The sequence below is a fragment of the Ostrinia nubilalis genome, chromosome 9 (genome assembly GCF_963855985.1).
Source record: "Ostrinia nubilalis chromosome 9, ilOstNubi1.1, whole genome shotgun sequence".
NCBI classification, from domain to species: Eukaryota; Metazoa; Arthropoda; class Insecta; order Lepidoptera; family Crambidae; genus Ostrinia; species Ostrinia nubilalis.
The window spans coordinates 1,654,073-1,670,681 of NC_087096.1; the positions used below are offsets into that span (position 1 = coordinate 1,654,073).

The 16,609-nt window shown below is 36.2% G+C and overlaps 1 protein-coding gene across 1 annotated transcript in view; it reads right to left on the bottom strand.

Moving 5' to 3' along the window:
- Positions 1 to 16,609, bottom strand: part of LOC135074365 (uncharacterized) — a 61,211-nt gene that overhangs the window by 11,931 nt on the left and 32,671 nt on the right. The gene's annotated exons all lie outside the window — the stretch shown is intronic.

Genomic DNA, 16,609 nt, shown 5'->3' on the forward strand with positions numbered 1-16,609 from the left:
AGTTGTACACGGGCTATTTAAATCTTTAGAATGCCTTGTCTTATTATGGTCACAAATATTGCATCGAGATAAAAAAGTCGCATCATTTGGCGTAGCTAAATTAACATTCTAATTAGTTGGTAATGTATTGCTAAAAATGGCCTCATTAAAATATAAACATCAAGAATAAGAAAACGTGGCCTTAGCTAGACATCCGACAAGGTCTTAGAAGAAATATCGTTTACACATAGTTTAACAGAGTTAATTAGTAGACTTAATTATTGTAGAGGATCAATGTTCATTGCATCATAGCTATCGATCAGTTGCCAAGTCAATATCTTAATTAAATTGTAGTAATTAATGAATGCTAAATCTTTTTTAATGCCGACATTGACCGGTGAATATCGACAAAAATGCAATTGAATTTTTCAAATGTTTCTTACAGCTTTGTACAATTCGTATACATCAAGATTCAATTAATTCATTACAATCTTTTAAAATAATCATCACTATTGTCTGAAACATATTGGAAATGATTTATTAAAGCAAACATTCAATAACATAAGAATTAGATCCGGTTCGGACGCGATACATGAGTTTCTTATTGATTTAATTAATGTGCTGTAATTAGCGTCATTAAAAGCATAAAACATCTTCGTATTCGATAAAGACTTGGTTTAATATATTATTTATCAATTGATTTTATGTACAATCAAAATAAATTGGAAAATTATAGAGCACTGAAGCATTATTTGTGGCTAGCTGATTAGTCGTTCGAAAATAAATGATTAACAGTGAAAGCAAATTTATTTTATTCAATATAGAAATGCGCGTGAAATTGAGAGAAATCCGTTTAGCAACATCCTAGTCATAAAATAGTTTATTGTAGTAGTCTTAGATTTTTCTATGAAACTTACGTTTCGAGACATTTTTATTGATTAAATTATTCTAATTAGAAAGCTTTACTGGTAATAGTATTTAAAACATAGAAATTATTTACATATTTTATAGAGCTTATAAAAATTTATGGATATTAAATACAGATACATGAAATAATTTTTAGATAGCAGGTAAATAAACATCTTATTAATTAAGCTTTAATAGGCTATAATTCAATAACTTTATTAACAATATTTACTTTCATTCTAACTTGTAATTTTGTACTTGTACATACAAACTGTTTAGTCTGTTTACCTATACTTAAATGGCGCCCACCTTGTCAAGTTGACCAACCGTGTGGGTAGAGTTCATTCAGATCTCTCTACATTATAAAAATGTCTTTCAACCTATAATAAAATCCGTAAATCTCTTTTGAAAGTTGATTTGATTGCCCTGCCCTTTGACCTTGAGATTCATAACAGTATCGACGAGCGCTGTTAACAATAGGTCAAGCATAGGTAAGTAAGGCTGGCTTACACCATCTTACTCCCTATCCGTCCCCCGGACACGGCCTGAGCCGAGGTCCGAGCCTACCGTGGCTCCATCAGGCCGCGTCCGTAGTCCCCTCGATCGGGCCCACTAGAGTGAGCCCGCCGCGGTAGGCTGGACTTTGGTCCAACACCGCGGTGGGCAACCCTCTAGTTGGGTTTGCCACTGATCGGGCGCCTTATGCGCTCGATACGGCCCGATACGATCGCGAACGTCGGTTTGTCAAACTCCATACAAAAAACAACGGTTGTAGTTATAGTTACGGTTAAAGTTAGGTGGTACAACTCAGACTTAAATTAACGTTCACACGAAAATTCCGTTTCCCGTTCCCGCAAAAACCGCACCGTAGATATTGGTAATTTGAATTGCAAACACACAGTGTGTTCACGAACAGTCCAGTTTTGGATCCCCTGCATTACTGGAACCAGGAAAACTGAATTGCTGCGGGAACGAGCCTTATGTAGGTAATATGGTCTATATTGGCCGTGGCCTTCGTCACCGTGGGCCACGGCATATGCGGAGTGGGGTCCCGTTGCAGTGGGCATCTTGTTGGTGAATGGGTGGCACTGCTCAGATTACTCTTGTTTTTATTTTTCTCCTTCCATTATTATGTGCCATGACTGTCATGTCTATGTAATTGCCTGTATTTGTGTGATGTCCATTGTAATAAATAAATCTTTCTTTCTTTCTACATTGCAACAAAAATCTGACAAACTGTTAAGTACACCTCGTTGATAATTCGCACCCATGCGCGGGCGCAGCGAAAGTGCTGCTTTCGCTCAGGGCCACGTTACGCGTGCTCATACGTAACGGACGGTAACAACAATATCGGCCCGTTAGCGGACGTTAACCGTCGATAATTTAACTAATTGGTTAAGGCCGGTGTGGGAAAATAACCGAAAGTGTTTGTAGAGCTTTGGGAATTAATGCGGTTATTGTTTACTTTCTCTAGGGTTGTGTAATAAGTAATGCAAGTATAAGATTATATTGAATGGAGATATTTCTTCGCGTGTAAACAACGATGGCGTAAAAAGACTATGTTTGTTCTTTGAACGAATGATAAAAAAGCTTTAGCTAAGAAATAGACGATTTTTCCTCAATAATAGAGACAAGTGTGAGAAAATAACGAATGCTTACCAAGCTTTTGATATGGTTGTAAATTGTAATTAATGCTTTCGCTTACATCGTGCGTGATACGTAATCATAACTTGAAGACTTGTAAGAAGAAAGACTATATTGATTTTTATTTATAATTGATGATGCTTTTAATAATTGGTGTTGACTTCTGTATGATATACTTGTTTAATTATAACCTAGTGAGCGTTTCGAGATATTTTATTAGTAAATTAGGCTTTAGTTAGGTAGGTATGTCTGTCTGTTAAGGCATAAGGAAGTTATAAAACAAATGACTTGAAATTTTAAGAAATTGGTAAGTTGGCTCTCCCTGTCGAAAACGTAACCCCATGGAATTCATCATGGATTATTAGTATTTGATTGTTATGGTTTTGAGTCAATTATTTTAATTTTTGAACGGAAATTGGGTAATAGCTTTTGAAAACTTAATGATTTAACTAGTTATGCATAGAGCTTTTATTTTTTTTTGTTTGGGCTCTTTACGGATCCTTAGTATAATTTTGTTTTGGTGATTATAGTAATTTTAATTTTTGAACAAAAATTAATATTATTATTATAAAAATCCTGGACTTAATACAAATTAAACTTTCGAGTTTGGCGGGAAATCGAACCCAATTTAATCGTCACGTCCAGGTAAATTAGTGCGACATTGAATTATTTATCTAAATACTTAAACTTAATTGTACTTGTAGGTATTAAAATTAATACAAACCTTAATTAAGTCCAATTAGTCATTTTAAAGTCAGTCAATCCATAAGTCAAGTCACGTCACTGTCATTTTGTCACACAGTCACTGTCACGTCACTGGTCAGTCAGAAGAGAAGTTTCCATAGCTCCGTCAGTCTTGAAGATTAAAAAGAAATTTTAAATTTGGAATGACTAGACCGCGTTTTTGAATTTGGCGCGCGAAGCTGTCAGCGCGCGTCGCGCCGCCATTGCGCCGGCGCAGTACTGTCTCGTGGGGGAACGCGCGCGCGTTCAAATACTACCACTTCTTCACCGCCTCGTGTCGCAAGCACCGCTCGTTGACAAACGCCGGGTGCAGCGGAAAGCCATCGAATCGATTGGTCGTGGAACAAATCGATTTTCAAAGTCAAATCGGCATTCAGTTGCGGGTCCTGTGGTTGATGACAAAGGCTAGGCAATTAGCATTCGTAATGTCCATCTAATTGAAAATGGCTGTTTTACTAGGAACGAAATAGTTCTGATAAGTTTTGAAATGTGACGAAAATAACAGTTTTTTAAAAAACACCTAAGTAAATGAAACTTGTTCAACGAAATTGATAGAGCTTAACTCATTTATTTACTTATTTCACCTTACAAAAGGTCTGAAAGCTCGGGCACTTGGCTTAATAAAGCGCTCTCCCACATAAAGTGTGGGCCAATAAGCCACCAAATATTCCATCAATAATTAATTATACCTGAAGTAAAGAAGTATTATAAGAGCTTTTAAAAATGTCGGAATTCATTGTAGGCGTAAGCTCGCGCAGCTTCGTCTAGACATATTGATTTTGAGTTGACATTGAAACTAATCAGCAAATTGCGTAAAAATTCCATTACGCATTGGCCGTAGAAAACAAAGCGTCAGATCTATATAAAAAGCAACATTAACCCAATGGTTTCGACGTCAGACTGGCCGAATCGAGATCCAAGGAACGCGGGTTGCAACCCTGCCGTGCTAGACTGCTGTGTTAAAATCACTTCTTTTAACACAAACATATTTTAGCTTACCATGAGGGATTGCAGGACTTATAAAAAACAAACACTTCTAGTGATTTAGAGATAAATTGTTCTTAATTTGGTAGAGCTTGAACTCTGAAAAAATTCAAAAAATAGTTTACCATTATTCAATTTTGACCAAGATTCGGCGCTTATAAACGTCTAAAAAATAAATTAGGTAACTTCTACAAATAACTTTTAAATTTTTGTTTTCATTACTTTTGGAGTCCAACACTTCGAGACAAACATTTGGCAAGTGCTGAAAATAAACGCCTGAACAATACTCAGCCTCCACGAGTTGCCATAAAGGAAAATACAGCAAAATGTACGTTACCAAAATATGTTTTGTATAGTGATGTGGAAACAGGTGGAATTTAATCCCCCAACAACAGTGGCTCGTGGAAACTCCCCCACCCCCACCCCCACCCCATGTAACCCCTCAATACCTGACCCGCGCCATGTCTGTCTGTCACCATGGAAACGTTCGATCTCCATCAGATAAATATGCCACCATGAATATGATCGACTTCGACTCATTTCTATTGATAGTTTTGCAATAAAACGCTGCACTTTCGAGTTTGACGCCTGTATTACATTACTATGAGGTCTGACAGTGCGCGAGGACTGACACACGAACCAATCACAGAACTCTATTCAACGCTGTGCGTTCGATTTCACTTAAGCAAGCATCGATTGTGAATACGGGTGTGAATGTTCTAGGTAATATTTGGATCTAGATACAATAGTCTGAATTAAATATTGAACGTTCGTTTCAATGAGTCTCAATTTGTCTAAACCTTATTAAGAATGTAGCATTTTATTAATTCGATTCGAATTTCGAAAATTAGTAAAAAGTATAACTTGTTTTTTAGACAGACCATTTTTTATTTTTAAAATGGTTTTGTCGATTTTCGGCCTGTATCTCGTGTATTTTTTTTAACTTCGTACATGGAGTCGCAAAGCGATAATTTTAAGACACAGTACAGTACTACAGATGCAAGATAAAGAACTTTCCCATTATTTTATTAGTTTAATAGACTTTTACAGGCCTAATGACTGCTAATTTACACCTAAATACTAATTAACATGTGACCTTTAGGCCTTTGACACTATCATTGAGAGTCAAGTTCATAAAGCTTATCTACTAACACTTTCTCGTCAATTAATAAAATTATCATTAATCTTGCAATTAGTATCCTCTAATTACGTTGGTGTCCCAAATGCAACATGTGGATTGTGGAGGACAGAGCAAATTATCTATTACCATATTGGGGAGACTTTTATCCAGCATTGGACTGCTAATACACCGTGTCCCAAAATTCTCCAAAATTCAATGATAAGCCGACGCCCTAGGGTAGACATAGTCATGACTGCTTTAGGAAAAATAAGAAAAAAAATCTATCTTTAAGTTTTTTTTACGGAAATCGATTACTTAAGTTACTGATTCTGAGTCGCTCCTAAAAATTTGGACACTGATTGAAAAATCACCCTGTATAATAGGCGATAAATGAAACTTAGCACATAATTGGTTCTGAACTAATTAAGTGAAATAAAATAAAATAATTCGATTCAATCGCAGTAAAGCTTCAACGATTGTAGAAATAGAAAATTACATAGCAAGCGGTGATAGTTCCGAAGTGAGTACTTTCTCGAGTCTCGACGGACCGGTCGCGGACAGTATCAAAAGCGATACGTAATAAACTTGTAGTCGGTATGTTCTGTTGCTAAGTTTCTCTATTTATCCGATAAATTGTAGTTTTTGAGAAAATTCCTTACACTCGTATTCACAAACGATGCTTACGTAAAGAGAAGCAGCAAATTGAACGCACAGCGTTGAATAGAGCTCTGCGATTGGTTCGTGTGTAACCCTGTGCGTCCACGCGCACTGTGAGTCCTCACATATCCTCACTGAATACGGGCGTTAGTTATCTATTTTTCCGAATAATTTGTAGAATTAAATTGGAGAATTATTCTAAAGAACAGAACAAATTATATAAAATAAGGCTTGATTTATAAAGGGCAGTAGTATTGCAGTGCAATGTAGAGATGATTAGATAATTATTATAAAATATTCTACAAAATTATTAATAAATAAAAATACAGAATGAAATATTCAAGCCACTAAAAGTGAAATTCATAAACTAATTGATTTCATTCTGGTAGGTAATATACTTTTATCGATTTTGATTGAAATTACGGTAATTAATCTTATTACTACTTGATAATTATTATTTATACTTGATATTATTGACATCTAGAAATAATGTGCAGTGAAGTGTAACGCGATGATAAATTACGACTTTCTAGACGGTACTCAATACGAATTTGGATGTTCCACTTGTTGCCATAAAAGGGAGTCTACCAAAGATCACAGAAACTAAAGGGAGATGTGATAAGGGGGCGGGGCCGGTGTCGCAGCAATATGCCCAAAAACAGAACACATTGCTCGTGACAGCAATAATGACAGCAGCGACGTCATAATGTAAATGGTTTACGTTGCTTGCGTAGTACTAAAGATTATTCGAACGTTGAGTACTGATACCGCAGTGGATAATGAGCACATTTTTTATTACGTTGTGTGTGTGAATGTGTGAGTTTCGTATTCATCTCTCTATATCTCTATGGAGACTACCAAGTCCATCTCTACTGTGCTCGCGAGATATGGCATCGGAAACACAACTGGTTGTGGTGGATATGGAAGATTTGACGGTCCCAGTAGTATCATTATAATTTAGTATGCATAATTCACATTTACCGAACTCAAGATAGCTCTGTTTTGATGTTTATTGCGTGTAGAAACTAAACTGGTTTGGAAGTTTTCACCAGAATCGTTGGAGATTATGGCCGCGTGGGAAGTTCTTTGTAATCTATTGTTCGCCGTTTATGTTTTCTACATTATTATTATGCTTTTATAACAAGTTTTATAAGACTTTCCTCTTAAGATAAGGTTTTCGTTATGCACTAGGTGAAATTAAATTTTCATCTACTTTACAACCTGGAATTTTGTGTTTCTGCTGTCTACCGGTAATTTATTTATCTTAAATAGCTCTACACTAGTAATAACTTTTAAGTGCACTCTTATGCCGTCAGTTTCTCTTAACTTAAATGTACTCATAACTAACATTATGCTCTTGTTTCTTCTTCCTATTTCATACGAGAGAACCTCGAATAAAATTATTCAGTTTTGTTGCGGTAAAAATGATTTCACCGCCATATGTTTCTTTGTATGAACATTCTTCGAGAGAAGGGTTCTCACTAAAATAAATGTCTCTACATTCCCAATATTTTTTTGATCTTGTATAATAAAATGTCTTTAAATGTAACAATAAAAATATAAAAACACAATGTAATATTCTTCAACTATATTTCGATTCTTGTAAAGCGACATGATCGTAATAATTTGACAAAACAACGCATCGGCCGCGTATTGGAGCGTGACAATCTGATGCAAAAGTACGCGGCCACCGGCGGAGATTATTTGTTTTGGTAATAATCAGACAATTATCTACAAAAAGAATCTTTGAATTCGCCATTTATAACGAAACTTAATGCGTTGCAGCATTTGCGATGTGCGCACGTGCGATGCAGGTTGTAGTGTTTTTTAACCTGTTGGTACCACACATACAGATCTGCATGACCCAACAGTTGACTTGCTGAGAAAGCTATTAGCATTAAGTTCACTCTTTGTACAGACACTGACATTGAATTTGTCACAAATACGAGTATGTTACATTGTCTAGACTCTAGAGACCCTTTATACATTGTAACATTCATGCTACGCCCCATTAGCGTATAAGTCCAAATATTTTTGGAATCTATTCATGAAAGAAACGTAATAAACTCGGGACAAGTCAGACGTATGTAGTGGCTCATAATGTAATACAACATTTGGTAACTCTGACACTGTGACTGTCAATCATTCGTCATTCTTTCTGTACAGCTGCAACTATTGGTGCATTACGAGTGTCACAATGTCAGAAAATTGGCCGCAATTCATTAATTTGCCTCGACGCCTTCGCCGCGGATTCTTATTAACATCCCAATCGGGTTTAGTAATCTTTAAGAAAACCGCAAAAAGTTGTCAGCTTTCGGTGTTTTAGCAACCACCTTGGTTTCGTATCTGATTGGATTTATGTACTTTCTCTACTAGCTGAATTGTTGTTGAACAAAAACAAGAACCATCTGTTCTTTATTATTATTTCTTTTGTAACTTCATAGTTATTTGTTTGTGTGTAGTTGATCTAATAGGATAGATTTATCATTGTGGGTCTAGTATAGTAGGTACCTACTATAATCACAAGTTAATATCTTATTTATTTGTGTGCAAGATTTTCTTTTATGCAATATCATGCAGAGAGTTGAGAGTAGAATGACTTTTATTTTCCGTCCAAACAAATCTAGGAATACTAATATTATACAGCTGAAGAGTTTGTTTGTTTATTTACTGAACGCGCTAATGTCAGGAACCACTATTGAGTTTTAATTATTTTTGTGTTGGATAACCCATTTATCGAGGAAGTTTTTAAGCTATAAACATCACCCTACAGCCAATAGGGAAAATGTTGCAAAGACACGAAATATTATTCAACTTATACCTACATATTTTCACGCGTACGAAGTCGCGAGCACAGGTAGTAATAATATTATAGCTCGTAAATTACGTATTTTATTTTTGGTATTTTTCCTGTACAGTTTTATTACTGACGGAATATCCGCGTAAATGAAAGTTACACGAGTTGTGCAATGAAGTGAAGGAAAGTTAATTATAATACTTAAGTGCCAGCGAATTAATCACCAAGATCTGTGCCTGGTGCATGTTAACACGGTTGTTCACATGTATACCTTTACCTCTTAAGTAAGAGTTGCTTCAACTTATGTATATTTTTATTTTTCATAGAATAATAATGGGATAAATTAAATATTTAAAGTAACTGGCGATGAACTATTTTTTATAAAACTCATCAAATAACATTATGTATAACATAACAGTGAACAGCTCCTGAATCAAATATACCTACTACTGCTTTTTCTATTTATTTATATTAACCGGCAGACAGTGGTGACTGAGTTTGTTGCGGTGCCTCTTCTCAGCACTTGCCAAATGTTGGTCTCGAAGCGCTGGTAGGGTAAAAAGATTATGAGACATGTAGAGGCTCCTTAAGAGCAAAATGACGATTTATAAGAACTATTTATTAGTCTAAACAAATAAAGAAAATTTTGACTTTGACTTTGAACAAACTAAATTACCTAATTACTAAAAAAAGTAAAAATCAGTGCATCGCTGGTTACTCGTAATAGTTATCACATTATTATATCCAACAAAGCAAAATAACAAATTATACTTTAGCTTGAAGTAACTGTTACATAAGGCTTCATTGATTTTAATGTTCGTAGCAATATGAAAATCATGTAATGTTTTTTAAACTGCAGATTTCATCTTCTTCTTTAACTTAGTAAGCTCAATAGGATGCTTTTTTTCTGTTTTGTGTAGACGTCAGTCTAAACCAGTAGTTCTTAACCTTTAAGTCATGAGGGTCGCTTACTATGGGCCTCATAAGAAGGCTCAAGGTCACCCAAAGGGCGATGGAGCGGGCTACGCTCGGAGTTTCCCTGCGTGATCGAATCAGAAATGAGGAGATCCGCAGGAGAACCAAAGTAACCGACATAGCTCGCAGAATTGCTAAAATCAAGTGGCAGTGGCCGGGGCACATAGCTCGTAGAGACGATGGCCATTGGGGCAGGAAAGTTCTCGAGTGGCGACCACGGGCGATCCGGTTCCGACGATCTGGTAAACGTCGCGGGAAGAGCCTGGATGCGGGCAGCGCAGGACCGTTCATTGTAGAAAACCTTGGGGGAGGCATTTGTCCAGCAGTGGACGTCATTTGGCTGAAACGAACGAACGAACGAACGAATTCATGAGGGACCATTTCACCAAATTTCTGTCTTGTTATAATCGGTCAAAATCAGTTTGACTGAAAAAATCAGTTAAAAGTGGTTTTGACCAAGGTGTGCAAGTGCACATCGTGGACCACTTGGAATGCCTCCAGGGACCACGGACAGACCAGACCATACCAGTGGTCCGCGGACCACCGGTTAAGAACCACTGGTCTAAACCTTTTTGTTTAGTTAATACTCGTAGAAGACAAATCGTGTTTCTCTATTATTGATAGGCTCTCAGTGGACTGACGAATCTGGCTCGCGGGAAGACCCTCGATGCAAGCGCGGGATCGGTCGCTTTAGAAACTCTGTGGAAAGCCTTTGTCCAGCAGTGGACGTCTTTTGTTTGAAATAATACGAATTACTGCTAGCACTGATATCGTCTGACTCCATAATGTGTGAAGCAAATGACTATGCTGTATCAAGTCATGCATCACGGTTGCGTGTGGTGTGCGCGCGCGCTTCCTGATCCGCGATGAGACACAACTTATTGGTTATGAAACAAACTGCGTTTTATTGGATTGTGACAATACTGTGGCATTACAATACTGGACATAACATAACTGAAGACATAACTTCGAAGTTGTTGTAGCTGTAATTGAGGCATTGGACAAAGGTTCGTTTTACGAGTAAAAAGAAGAAAACTATTTTATTCGTCGAAATCTAACTAATATTAATAGGGCAATAATAATACGGGCCAGTTCTGGCTTCTAAAATATTAAACTACAAGGAATTCATACTATCCAAATTGGTTATTATACGATTAGTAGCCAACGCCTTAGAATCGCTAAGTAGCGAGTATTGAGTCAATATAATATCGTTCTCAACTCGGCTTATAGGAATGTTAAAGTATTAGGATGTTTTCAAAGCTAAACTTACGTCAGCAGACTTCGTCTTATGGTGAAAGTTTGTATTGTGTCTTTTGACTGGTCATTTTGAATACTTTTTACTCGCGACTAATTTTAGAATTTCAATGGAGTCACATTAAAAATCATAGCAGTTTACGTAACCGACTCCACATTGAAACCTGCTGTAATATGTTTTCAGGTTGTGATGTAAGAAGTAATTAGAATTCGTGACTTGCAGAATGTAAAGTTGACTTGACCATGGAAAATTACTTTTATTATTTCCATTCTTGAAACTTCATTCAACAATTTTTTACTTCCGATAGACTCGCTTGATCAGATCATTTTTAGAAACTAACAACAGCCGCCCGCGACTTCATACGCGTGGATCCCGTTTTACCCCCTTAGGGGTTGAATTTTTCAAATCCCGTCTTAGTGAGCACCTACGTTCTAAAAAGAACCCCCATGCAAAATTTAAGACTCCTTGCAGTTTCTTTCGCTTTTAGATAGAAATAGTTGTTATTTATAAGTACCTATTGATCATTTAGTATTTATTAAACGTGTTATTCCAATCTGAGCGTCTTAAAGGACATTCATATGACTGGCATTTTTGTCACTTAGACTCATCACTGAATTTTCTTGAAGCATGTTTAAGATGGCGGATCCACATTTCTTCTTTGCTAAATGAAAATGGACGGAGATTGGATAGGAATTCTTTAAATAAATTGTGTTACATGTTTTTCCACTCTGAGCGGCAAAGATATTTCAAGTTTCAAATAATTGCATTTATTTGATTAGTTTTTTTATTTTGTAAGTAATTTCATGAAAATTAAAAAGATCATTCTGGATTTTTAAACTTGAACTTGACTGACCCTATTTTAAATCAAAGGCACAAACATGATGCATCTAGATGTAATTTAGAATGATTTTGCTGAAAATCCATTAAGTTATAATATACTATCTGACCCCGCGAACTTCGTACCTGCCTACCTTCGTACCTTCGTATCAGAAATAATGTCGGATTCTAATCTTCTATATATATAAAAATGAAACCCGTTTTCCGTTGTCACGACATAACATGAAAACGGCTTGACCGATTTGGCTGATTTTTTTTTTATAGTTTTCTAATACTCTGTACAAGGTTTTTACGGAAAAAAATATAAAGAAAATCTCTACGCTAAGGCGGTACGAAGTTCGCCGGGTCAGCTAGTAGTAAAATATTTTTTCAAATTGTTCCAGTAGTTTCAGAGTCTGTTCAATACAAACAATCAAATCTTTCTTCTTTAATATACCTACAGTAGAAAATCCAATTTTTGCAAAATAGCAGTAATACAAGTGAGATGCACAATATTTAGCTTGTTGTGCTACCGTGTGTACTTAGTAGAAAGTGTGTGTTATGTGTGTTGTATCTTCGATGAGTTTGAAAAGCACTCGATACGATAATGTATTAGCACGATATGTTTGTTTTACATTAGGTAGGCTTGAATAGCTTTCTCGTAGATCTCGACGAGGCTTGTTGAAACTAGTGTGGATTAATTTTCCACGTTTGGTAGTGGCTTTTAGTATCTCCGGTGGATATGATATTAACTTTCACTTGAGTTTTCAATATTAATAAACGATTATGTTTTCGATTATCTTGAGTATGAGAAAGTGTTTAAAATACCTATACTCGTAGTAGATATTATCTGAAGTGAACATATTAGGTGGTGGGTACTAAACATGGAGGCTATTATTAAAGTGCTTCACTTCTTTCTCGGTAGAGTCACATTTTGATCGTATCGTTGTCCTTTTTTTGAGCTTTGACAATATCGGAAATATTTGGTTCACCGCTCTGTCTACTTTTGTTTTAAAGAAAACTAAACATTTATTTTTATTTCTTTACTTTATAACTACTGCCAAACGTTTTGTAGAGTTTCCATTTATGAAGTAAGTAATTAATAAGTACCTACTCTGCATTTATTTTAATTATTTCTTCTTACTTAAAAGAAGCTACTTGACCTCTACGAGATTAGTATACCTGCAGACCTAGACTGTTCCCGATTTTAATGAACCCTTACCGCATCAATTTCAGCAAGATATGAAATAATTTTCTAATCACAGTGCCACTATTGTTCGTAGAGAGAGTTCATCAAGCTTCCCACATTACCGCCATTAGCCACCGCAGCGAGAGCCGGGGGAAAGCAGTCGTATCGGTGAGAGTTAGGGTGCCTGTAAGCACTAGTTTCTAAATGAAAGAGGTTCGGTAATGATGGGTTAAGATAAGTTAAGTAGCCTTTCTAGGTTTCGAAGGTTAGTTCTAGGCTTTTAGTGTCGATTTTCAAGGTATGGTTTAGTGGTGAGACATGAGTCGTCGACTTTCGACGTGTTGTCAAAAGTCATAGAAAGTATCTACAAGTCACAGATCACAGAAACTAAAGGGAGACGTGAAAAGGGGGCGCACAGTAGTTTGATTTTAAAAAAAGGTGGACTTACGATCGAAAGTCATAATTTCACCGAAACAAAAATTGTTTTGGATAGCATTTTGAATGCTGATCAACATTTGTCATTATGCATTTTTCGATAAAACGAGCCTTTCATGCTTAAAAAAAATATGACAAGAAAATTTGTATGGAGGAAAATCTTTTTTATTTTTTTTCTGGCTACTGTTGCAAACTGTAGCGGTCAAACCTTATGTAGTCGTAAGTACCTATGGTGCCTAACATTACTACATAAATACTTTTTGCGGGCACGCGCGGCCAAGCGAGTAAGGGACATGCAAAATTTTAAATGTTTTTATTTATTCATTATTGATTTTAATGCACTTAAAGTAATTATTAATAGATAAATATACTTAGTCTAACTTACTACAGCCCCCTATTACTTCATTTCACGCTAAAACCTTTCAAACTAGAACCTAAGTTTGTAGGTACTAGGTAGTCTAAGTTGTTTTATTGTCATTATAATATTCACTACTGGTCGACTGGTTATCGTGTAAGATAGATTAGGTAGATATCAACCCTTTACCTAGGTATATACCTACTTCTTGGCACTTATAATAGCGACATACATGATTAAAAAAAGTCTTCAAGCAAGAACCCTTGACTTTAATGGTTATGAAAGATTTTTAACTTTCTAGAGTAGTCCTGAATAGATCCTTAAATCATTTTGACTGTCAAAATCGATTACAGTAGGTAGTTGGTTCAGTAAGGGTTTCAACCCATATAGGGTTTCAATACTCATCATCCATCATCATTTCAACCATAGAACGTCCACTGCTGAACATAGGCCTCCCCCATTGATTTCTACAATGGCTGCTTGGTGGTGCCCTGCATCCAGCGCCTTCCTGCTACTTTTATGAGGTCGTTGGTCCACCCTGTGGGTGGACGTCCTACGCTGCGCTTTCCGGTACGTGGCCTCCACTCCAGAACCTTGCTGCTCCATCGGCCATAAGTTCTGCGTACTAAGTGCCCTGCCCATTGCCACTTTAGCTTGCTTATCCGCTGGGCTATGTCAACGACTTTGATTCGTTTACGGATCTCCCCTCGTTTCTGATTCGATCTTGTAAAGAAACACCGAGCATAGCCCTCTCCATAGCACGTTGTGCAATTTTGAGCTTATTTATAAGGCCTATATGGAGAGGCCACGATTCCGAGCCGTATTGCCACACATTATTGCAGATCCATTATGTACACCTCTACCTATAGTTTTATATGCCAGCTGCTGATACATGGTGCAGATAATGTGATAATATTTTGGTGTACTGCAAACCTGCCTATTGGATTCTTTCTGAAAAAGTATGTATGTGAGTGACTTTGATTATTTTGAACACTGATCAAGATAAGTGAATAGGCTGAAATATCTTTTTTTGATTGTTTTTCGAACGAAGATAATAATTGAAGACATGAATGGAAGAAGGTGATAAATGTCGGATTTCAGATTTTTCTCAGTTCGATGATTGGGTAAAGGTATGCTTTATGTTTAAGGCTACTTATAAAGGTGTTATGTACGTTATCTTTTTCGACGAAGGGAAAGAAACTTACACCTCTTTAAAGGAGCCAAAAGAAAAAGAATATATTATTTGCGAAAGTATGAGACTATTCAACAGAAGAACTGGAAATTACAGTTCTATCAAAATTGAAAGTATCCCGCTGGCTACTGTAATCGATTATGACAGTCAAAATGATTTAAGGATCTATTCAGGACTACTCTAGAAAGTTAAAAATCTTTCATAACCATTGAAGTCAAGGGTTCTTGCTTGAAGACTTTTTTTAATCATGTATGTCGCTATTATAAGTGCCAAGAAGTAGGTATATACCTAGGTAAAGGGTTGATATCTACCTAATCTATCTTACACGATAACCAGTAGACCAGTAGTGAATATTATAATGACAATAAAAACAACTTAGACTACCAAGTACCTACAAACTTAGGTTCTAGTTTGAAAGGTTTTAGCGTGAAATGAGGTAATAGGGGGCTGTAGTAAGTTAGACTAAGTATATTGATCTATTAATAATTACTTTAAGTGCATTAAAATCAATAATGAATAAATAAAAATATTTAAAATTTTGCATGTCTATTACTCGCTTGGCCGCGCGTGCCCGCAAAAAGTATTTATGTAGTAATGTTAGGCACCATAGGTACTTACGACTACATAAGGTTTGACCGCTACAGTCTGCAACAGTAGCCAGAAAAAAAATAAAAAAGATTTTCCTCTATACAAATTTTCTTGTCATATTTTTTTTAAGCATGAAAGGCTCGTTTTATCGAAAAATGCATAATGACAAATGTTGATCAGCATTCAAAATGCTATCCAAAACAATTTTTGTTTCGTTGAAATTATGACTTTCGATCGTAAGTCCACCTTTTTTTAAAATCAAACTACTGTGGGGCGGGGCCGGTGTCGCAGCAATATGCCCAAAAACGGAACACATTTCTCGTGACAGCAATGATGACAGCAGCGACGTCATATACCGTGTTAAACAGTTTACATTGCTTGCGTAGTACCAAAGATTATTCGAACGTTAAGTACTGATACGGCAGTGGATAATGAGAACATATTTTGATTACTTTGTGTGTGTGAATTTCTAATGCGACACTGAGTTTCAAACTCAGCGCATTAGTTGGCATCTTTCTATATCTCTATGCAACAAGTCGACAACATCAAGCCGGCGGGCTTGGTGTGTAGGTAGTCTTTAAGAGGTCTATCGTTCCAGAGTTGATGCCTAGATGTGACACACATGCCTGATTAAGTGGTACATCTTTCTTTGGAGTTATCTTTATCTTATTATTAGATTAGAATCATAATTGTTGTCTATTAAATAATCTATTCATCATTGTTTAATATTAAACAATCCATAGTCTGTTGATCTCTCCACAGTCAGAACTGCTACTTATAGTACTTTTAGGGTTCCATCAAAGAAGGAATCAAAAACAGACCCTTAAAATCTTATGTATTGAGAATGGCAACTACGAAATCCTTTACTAAGGAGAAGATGGACACACGAATTGACCATTTTTTAAAATGTTACTTTAAAGTGCTGTTAATCCTGATTGACTAATGCACTTGTTGTGACAGGACCTTGAAGATT